Genomic DNA, 8826 nt, shown 5'->3' with positions numbered 1-8826 from the left:
GATTTTGGAGACATTCTTTTCCCTAAGCACAGCTCTAGCAGGGCAGCTGTACTGAATGTGCAGATAATCAGTATCTAATTGGATGAGGAGCTGATAGTATCGTTGACCTTTTTTAATGCTTTCTTGGCCTGTCTTTCTGCAAGGCTGAGGCTTGATTTTAGGCAAGGGCATTTTCCACAAGGAAGCATGACCCTGTTAACCTCTGCATTGGAGGGGTGACCTTCCCTCTGCCCAGCTGCAGGAGATGGTGATGCATGCATAGACTTCCACACGTGTGCACACATCCTACAGAAGTCACACTTGTGAGATGATGCTGTGTCAGAGCTGGGCTGGTGCAGAACTGACTGCAGAAATGCTGAATCAAAGCAGGGTGAAGCTCTTGTGGGGTGGCTGCCTGAGCCAGCCCTCCACACCATAGAATCATTTAGGATGGCATAGACAGCTAGGGTTCAATCATCAACCCATCCCCACCAGCCACATCCCTCAGTCATCTCCTGTGCTACGTCCACCAAGCTTCATTGGGAGCTGTGGGGCTAAATTTTAGGACACTGGGACTTAGGGAGATGCAGACAGGAGGAGGGGAGGGGATGATGAACTGCAGGTGTTGGTGCTCACCATGTGGAGCTGTTAATTGAACTGGGGTGGATGGCAATTGATTGAGGCCTCATTACTAGAGCCAAGAGGCACTATAAAAGCCCAGGGAACAGAGGTGTATAAGCACTGCTGGAGTGTTTGGGTGGGTGGGTAGGTCCTTTTCACAAGAGCCTAGAACTGGATGGTGTTGGTTGCAGCTCAGGTTATCTTCACTGGGCTGGTTTTGGGAAGGAAGTCAAGGGCTGAGGGTAGCAGATCTGGCACAGTGTAGGGGTAGAAGCAGAATTTGGAGTTCTGTAAAAAGAATCTAGCTGTTGCAGCCTGGCAGGAGATGAGATATGGTGTGTGTCTCTATGTTGTAGATGTTACCCACAAGGAGAAGGTCAACTTCATTTCCTTCTGTCTTCCAGCTTGTATTTCTGTGCATTTGGGGTGGCTTGAAAAAATGCTGAGAGAGAATGAAGGAGTTACACTGCCTGACTTCAGCCTCATGAGCCTCTAGTGCCAAGGAGAAGAAGAAGGGCACAGTGAGTCCTGAGCACAGCCTGCTCCTACGCAGAGGGCAGTGATACACGTGTATGAATGCTCATTCACATACTTTTAATAATGTGGTTATATTTCATTTTTGTTTTGGGGAGTGAGTGAATGATCCATGTTTGCACCCAAAATAAAACTTCTGCTAATGAAAAAAACTACTAAACTACTGCACAGTGAGGATACGGAGGGTTAAAATGTTTGGGATTAATTAACTGATTAACTAAGTCCTCTACCCCTGCAGCCCTGCTATTGCAGGAGGAGTGGGCTTGGGAGCATGTGATGTGGGGATACTGGGTGAAGGTGCTTGGCGTAGGAGCTTTCTATATATGTTTTTGAGTTGGTGGGTTTAAAGGCAGCAATGCCCTGGAGGGCTCGTGCAAGGCACCTTTGCATCTCTGCTCCGGCTGCTTCCCATCTTTTGGCAGGTAATGGAAGCAGAATGCAGGATCATTCTCCAGCCCTGGCCTCTCTGGGAGGAGGAGGCTTGCCACTGCACACCTGAGCTGCAGCAGCACCTACAAGCTTGCTCCTTCCATTCACCCCAGCTGTGCCCCCTGAGAAGCCTTCTCAGTCCGCATAGGATCACTGCTAATTCTCATTCTCCACGAGTTGGCTGTGATTGCAGCAATGCCTGCAGCCCCCTGGGGAGCCGCCAGCCCTGCTGCTGGAGCCACAGCGTGTCTGCAGGGCGCCCGGCGGGTCAGCATCTAAGCAGACAAGATGGATGCGCAGCACAGCTGAAAGAAACACAGCGACTCCCATTTCAGAGGCAGAAGAAATGGAGCAGAAAAAAAGATGAAGGCCCCGGTCTCCTCTGTGGAAAGTTTTGCTGACAAAAGTTTGAGTGCATCCATGAACTGGGGAATTCCCTGGTTGGGAGTGAACCAGGAGGCAGGGTCAGGGCTCCCATCTGCAGTGCCTGGTGTTGCAGCAGGGATGTCTGGGCCAGTGTTCTCAGTGTGTCAGGGAGGGCAGAGACAAGAGGAGGATGCCCAGTGGTGTGTAGGTGGAGTGGGTGGGTGCTGGGGACAGGGCTTTCTCCCCCTCCTGAAAGCAGGGGGATGTCATTTGGGATTGCATATTTGGGGGCTAGCCCTGTGGCTACTCAGCATGGGGAGAAGGCACAAAAGGAGTCAGCAGGCTGCAGCTAATTGTGAGCTGGGGGTGGGGACTGAGCAGATGACCTCACTGCTGGTTTGGGACACGGCAGGGCTTCGTGTGGGTGGGGGGGGAGAGCTGCCTCCAGAGGATGCTCCAGCAGAGGAGGTCTCCACAACCTCCGTCCACAAGGACTATGTGAGCTCTTGGTGAGCAAGGACAGCAAAGAGCCTGCAGTCAGGGTGCATGGGATTTGGGCAGAAGAGGAGGGGAGGAGATCTCACGCGCTGCCATGAGAATGCTGCCATGGATGGGATGCTGGATGGAAGCGCTGGGCTGCTGGGAGGGGGTGGGGAGGGAGTGGGCTGCCTGCGTGGCCCCCTGGCACTGAGTGCTGATGCTTCTTTTTGTGCTGCCTGACAGCGAGCACCTGGTGCACCCACACGCGGGGCCGCCGGCCGTGCAGGCACACACACATAGCCCTGCAGGTGGGAATCGATGCAAACATATGCTGCCATTAATGTGAAAATGACTGCTGCAAACATGAGGGGCTCTCTATTCATGGCTTTCTCCTCTCTCTATGGGGAGGAAGGGAGGATCAAGTGCAGGCTTTTATCTGAAATCCTTCCTTCTCAGGGCCTGGAAGAGACTGAATATGATGAGGGGAGAGAAAATGGGACAACAGCCCAGGCTGAGCTGCTCTCCTGCCACAAACTGTGCAAGGTCTGCAATTCTGCCTTCTCTCCTATCTCAACACCTCCCTGGTGCTGCTAATTCTGCCCTTGCCCATTGCTGAGGAATGCATAGGACTGAGGAGAATGCTGTGACCAGATGCCGCAATGGTGGGTGCTCCTGGCAGAGCTGAGGGGCAAAGCACCAGGAGAGCAGTAAGTTCCACTTTCATGGTTAAAGCAGTGCTGCTGATGGGTGCTAGGGCAGTTCTGGTGACCAGAGTGGGAGCACCCAGTCTGCCTCAAAGCATGGCACGTTCCTTTGCCAACCCTGATGTATGTGTGCTGAATTCCTCAGCATTTGCCCCTTACTGATATCTGTTTGTTGGAAGGTGGATGCATCTCTGATTTGGGAAATCAATCACACTTAATTGAAGGGTGATTGTTTTCACATATGAGCCTGCCACATCATTTTCATCTTTATCACATTCCCTTTCTCTCTGGGTTTTGTGTGACAAGATACTGCAGTGCAGGAGGGAAGAGGTCGCTGACCTTGGACCTGGATATAATTGAAAAAAGCAGGGCAACGTCTCCTTTCTTTCCTCGGGTGGATCAGTTTGCATTTCATTCAGCTGTCGGACAGAGCACGTGCGTGAGCCCAGGGCCATGTTCAGTCCCATCTCTGTGCTGCAGCAGTGAGTGGTTCCCATCCTTTGGGTGTTTGGGACCATCCTCTTTTTCATCTTGCTCCTTGCGGTGCCATTGGAAGCTGTCCTGTGCCTGGACTGATCCTCTTTTCTGGTACAATACGATGCTCAGCAAGGCTCTGATTGCTTTCAGGAGCCCCCATAACACAGATGGTGCATGAGCCATCCCTCCTGGTGAGCCTCAGCCCAAGCCCACCCTGTATCCTTTTGGGATGTACCATTCCAAAGGGCTCACAGCATGCAGAGCTGTCTTTCCGTCTGCACCAGCGAGCTGAACTGCAAGCTGCTCCCCAGCCTCCAGTTTGAAGGTCTCTATAGTATTGACTTTCTCGCTCTTGGAAGTGGCTCATTTATCTTATGCTCTGCATTTGTCTTGCCTGCCAGTGCAGTAGTAAGTGACTGGAGTTGGCTGCCAGCTTTTCTCCCTTAATGACACACCACATATGCAGACAAAGATCTGAATCGGAGCTTTGGAGTCAGTCCCCATTTCCTCATTCTGAAGAAGGGTTTCTTAATGCACTTTCTTCTTTGTGGTTTGTCTCCAGGCTTGGCAGTTGAAGAGACCCAATCCCCCTGATTCTAGGAAGTCTGTGATCCAGAGTGTGTCTCCAAATCCTGGGCTCATCTGAAGGCTAATGGTGTCAAGAGGAAGGCCCTGATGGCTCTTGGATGAGGCAGTTGTGAGTTCCTTCCACTTTGGTTCTTTTTCTTGCAAATCTCTCCCTTCTGCATGTGGGTAGGGCCTTACCCAGCTCAGGATGAATACAAATTTTCTCCCAGACAAAGATAGCATGGAGAAAGAATTGGAATTGAGGGTTCTTTGCTCTTGAGACTGTGGTGTCAGTTCATTCTGAGCTATCTCTAGAGTGGTCCTCACACACTGGCAGGGGCTGACTACTTGCAGCCTGGTCAGATAGGGCTGAGTCAAGTTGGAGAGCGGGAGTTGGTGTGATGGAGCCGTGGGTTTCACTGCGTACTGTACATCTTTGGTGTCTTCCAGAATGGAGCTTTCTCAATTACTTGGTGGAGGTGATGAAATTTCTGGTGGAGGAAACACCAGCTCCCTGCCCAGAAACTGCTGTGCTCTGGAGCAGGAGGGAGGAGCCATCCAGCCAAAAGCAACGATCCTAGCATTATTTGCCTCCTGCACAAAACTCTGATGAAAACAGATGGAACGTTTGCAAGTCTTGTTTAAAGACAAAACAAACCAAAACAGAGCCTGGGAATCTGAAAGCAAGTTTCTATTTGCTCTTGGTCTTGCCAGGCATGGCAAGAAGTAGTTGTCATAGTTGTCTTCTGGGGGCAGCCCAAGGAGAATGGGCACCCCTAGGTGGGCAGAGTGTGTTGTCCCCACTGAGCACTCTGCCTGCAGGCGCTGAGGGAGCTGAGCCAGACACCTCCACCCTCGTCCATCAGCAGGGATGGAGCAGCCCATGCCTCCCTCCTCCTTCCACTGCCGTGTGCTTTTGGACATGCACTAAAAGCAGAGCTGTCGGTTAAAATAAGAGCTGCTTTTCCAGCTCCCAGAGGAACCCTGCTGTGACCTGCGAGGTGTTGCAATCCCTCTCTGCCACTGGCCTGCCTGGGTTTTGCCACCTTCCCCCCCTTCCGTGGTGCTTATCGCTGCGTTTTGGTAGAACTGCCCTTGTCATATAAATCTAAACATAATTCTCTCTTTCCTGTTAAGCTAAAGAAAATAAACGTGTAGGGCTGTTACTGGAAGCCAAGCTGTAGGACTGCCCTAAATTCTCTTCTTATTGAGTCTGGGCTGAAAATCACTCAATTCTGCTGAGGACACACATCTATGCTTGCACACGCGGGGAGGGGGAGGGCGAAAGAGAGCGAGAGGACGCGGTGTGTATAAATATCTCCAGCTCTCTAGATAGTCGGCAGATTTATTCCGCTGCCAAGCCTGCAGAAAATTGACTTGTTTCATGGAGGCAGGCTATTGACACATTACCGCGAGGAGGGTTAGGAGAGAAAGCGGTGCGGCTGGCGCCCCTCTATTATACGATAATGTAATCAGCATTGTGGGAAATGACTGTGGGTAAAATGGCATCGCTGACATTTATATTAGAGGATATTGATGGCAGGAACTGTGACCACATCTATCGTACCTCCCGTTTGCCAGGATTGACACAGACGGCTCTTGTTGGCTGGATTTCCTCTCCCTCTCCCTCTCTCTCTCCTTCCTCTTAGCTCCGTTGCTCGCTGCTGTCACTGCAGATAGATAATTGAAAAATGGATCTCACCTTTCCAGCAAACAGGAGTGGTTCAGGCAATTACTGCAGAGGTTATCTACTCAATCTCGGGGCCTCGTCTCCGAGAGAGATTCAGAGGAAATTGGATTTTACATGGATGTTTTATTCTGCAAGGGCTTTAGTATAAATAGAGGCAAGGAGACACGGGCAGGCTGCGAGGACCATGTGCAGAGGGGCAGAGTGGGGCTTCAGCAAGGTGGTGCCGAAACCACACTGCCTCTGCGGAATTTCTGGTGTCTATTTGTCCGGGGGTTGTGTTGTGTGGGGTTTTTCTTCCATGCTTTGAGTATCCTTGTGAGGTGGAGCTTCAAGAAACTCTAACCCCCACCCACTGCTGCCTGACCACGTTTTGCCCCTGGAATCTAAAAATAAAAAGGGAGTTATTCCCGAAGGCAATAAATATGAGCAGATGGCAAAAATGCTTCGATGATGAGATGGCAGAGGAGAACGAGATATATTGAAAGGGCTCTGGAGAGCATCCAGATCTTAAAGGAGAGAATAGATCCCAGGAAGGGGGGATGTAATCCAAAGGCCCATTCCCCGTGAAGAGCATCCTTGAAGAGGACTAGGCCTTGAAGCAGTTGTCTGTATGGGAAGCAAAAATACACCTGTGGTCCTGTAGGACGTGTAGTGATGCCAGCTTTGGGCTGTGCTTGGTGGGAGTCCAGCCCTTGAAAGTAATTTGCAGCTGGCATCCTGGCCCTGGGAAACTGCTGAGCCAGAGCGGTCAGGGAAGGACCTTGAGGGCTGGTGACAATTCGGTGTGCTGAGATGAGCCGTTGCCGTGCATGCACACACGTGCAGTGTGCATTGCAGTTGGCTTCTGCTTGGGAACTGCATGGGAGTTGACCACTGCATAGATGGCCTTGGAAATAACAGGGCGTTAGTGTTATTGCTGTAGAATCTACAGCTCCATGGACAAATGATATGTGCTGCTGTCCAGTGTTTTTTACTAGTACTGAATTCACACTGGAAAAGCATTTTAAAGAATAGGAAATGTTTTCAGCTTGACAAGCCTGAGATGGGATGTCTGGGGGTCAGCATCATGCAGCCCATCCTGCTGCTCCATGGTGAGCTCAGAGGAAGGCTGTGGTGCGGCCAGCACAGCAGATGAGCTTGGTTGACACATCATGATCCTGAGCACGTCCAGTTGGTTGCACAGGATGTGCAGGGACTCAGCTTTGTGCTAACAGCTCTTCAACAGTTATCGCAGATGGAGTGGGTTTTGTTGAAGGCATTCAGCACAGCATCAGACAGCCCCATGAGCCACCTATGAGCTCAGCTGTTCCCAGCATAGAGCCATGGGTACTCCCCCAGGCCTCACCCTACCATGCAGTCCTGCTGCCCAGCACGAGCTTTTTCACACTCTCCTCTGCCTGTCCCCTGATGTCAGTGCTGGAGGTGTTCATCTCTCTCACTGAGCAAATCACTCCTGACGTGTGGTGGCAGCCACTTCCCCACTGCAAATTTGTCTCCAGGGTACCAGGTGAGCTCCTGTTCTTCCCCAGGCACTGGGGAGGCAGAGGTAGGGCAGGATCCCTCAGCCCTCCTTCTTCCCATCATGCTGACAGTCACTGCGTTTTTGTTTTGCCATTGTGCATCTTTTTGAGTAAAGGGATACCGAGTACCTATGGTGTGCCACAAAAGCTGAGGAATGGTGGTTTTGAGCTGTGAATGATGCACTGGAAGAGGATGAGGAGCTTGAGGTATGGTGAAGGGCTGCTTTAAAAAACAGTAGGCAAAAAAAAATTCAAATTACAGTGAAACAATGCATTGACTTCATTTCCTTCTGAAATTTTTCATTTGAAGTAAAAGGCAATGAAATGCAGCTGAAATGACGTTTCTGACAACGTGCCATTTCCCAGCATGACCCCTTGGACCCACTCACACCGATGCTGCTAACTAGTTCTTGTTCCTCGGAGCCTGCAGAAGTCATGTGCTGGTGAGTTCTTAGTGATGGATCTGAGCTCTGCAAAAATATCCCCAAATGCATCCCCTAAAAGCCTAGCAGAGTGTCCTGGTACATTATCTTTTCCCTAACCCCTACAATTGCCCTGGATGTGGTATTTGCATTCATTGCCTAGCCCAGATTGCAGTGGATGGTTATTGCTTGCTCATAAATAGCTGCTGTGCTCCACCTTGGAGGCGGCTATGCTGCACAAAACTGGCGAGGAGGCTTTGCTGCTGCCTAAATAAGCTTTCCTGAAGTGGGATGGATGCCATGAGACTGAAACTCCTTTAAAAGCGCTGAGCTCCTTGGATGGAGGAGCACAATATTATTTTATTAGTATCACCACAATGATTAGCTGTATTAGTAATATCAATCTCATTATAGTAATTATCTGGTTGGGATCAAAAATGATGAAGCTTTAATAGCTGTCAGAGGTGCTGCGTCCCAGGCCACATGCCAAAGCTTTCCCCACTGGGAGCACAAGTGTATCCACCAATGATCTCAGCAGCAGAGTTAGTTTTCCACAGCATTACCTTATTTTCTGTCCTGGACCGGGGTCCCCTTTTGTCTCTCCAGCCCCACAGGACAAAGAACTGCCTCTGAATTTCTCCCAGCTCCACTTGAAGTATGCTCACAGATATGATGCTGGTGCATTGGGTGCGTGCATCCAGCAGACAGGGCATGGCTGAGCACTCCCATCAGCATCCAGCACTGTTTGCTGAGGCGTTATGAGGCACAGAGCTGCTGCAGCCTGGGCACCTGGGGAATGTGAGCTCATTGGAATGTCCTCTAAGCAAACGGATGGAGAAGCTCTGAAACCCTCTTCCCCCGGTCCTTGTTATTGTTGCAGATGCATTTGCATGGCTGCAGACTGAACTGCATCCACCTGCAGCCCCGATCTGGAAACATTTGTGGTGCTGTTCTTGGCTCAGTTGGTACTCAACCTCCCCATGTCCTTGCCCTGGCTATGCCACCCTCTGCTCCTCACCATTCTAGCTTTCCTTCCC

The 8826-nt window shown here is 50.7% G+C and overlaps 1 long non-coding RNA gene across 2 annotated transcripts; it reads left to right on the top strand.

Annotated features, from left to right (window-relative positions):
- The first annotated feature begins 723 nt into the window (after positions 1-723).
- On the top strand, positions 724-6107 carry LOC149917074 (uncharacterized). Of its 2 annotated transcripts, none has more exons than XR_016468564.1 (5): positions 724-744; positions 1005-1121; positions 1557-3116; positions 4153-4287; positions 4608-6107. It is a non-coding gene; the product is annotated as an uncharacterized LOC149917074 (long non-coding RNA). The 2 variants fall into 2 exon arrangements; XR_016468565.1 differs by having other exon boundaries at positions 1005-1170.
- Positions 6108-8826: the final 2719 nt, after the last annotated feature.

The sequence above is a fragment of the Phasianus colchicus genome, chromosome 8 (genome assembly GCF_987193195.1).
Source record: "Phasianus colchicus chromosome 8, bPhaCol1.hap1.1, whole genome shotgun sequence".
Classification (NCBI taxonomy): Eukaryota; Metazoa; Chordata; class Aves; order Galliformes; family Phasianidae; genus Phasianus; species Phasianus colchicus.
Note: the sequence above shows the minus strand (reverse complement) of the source record. Positions and strands in the feature narration are given on the sequence as shown.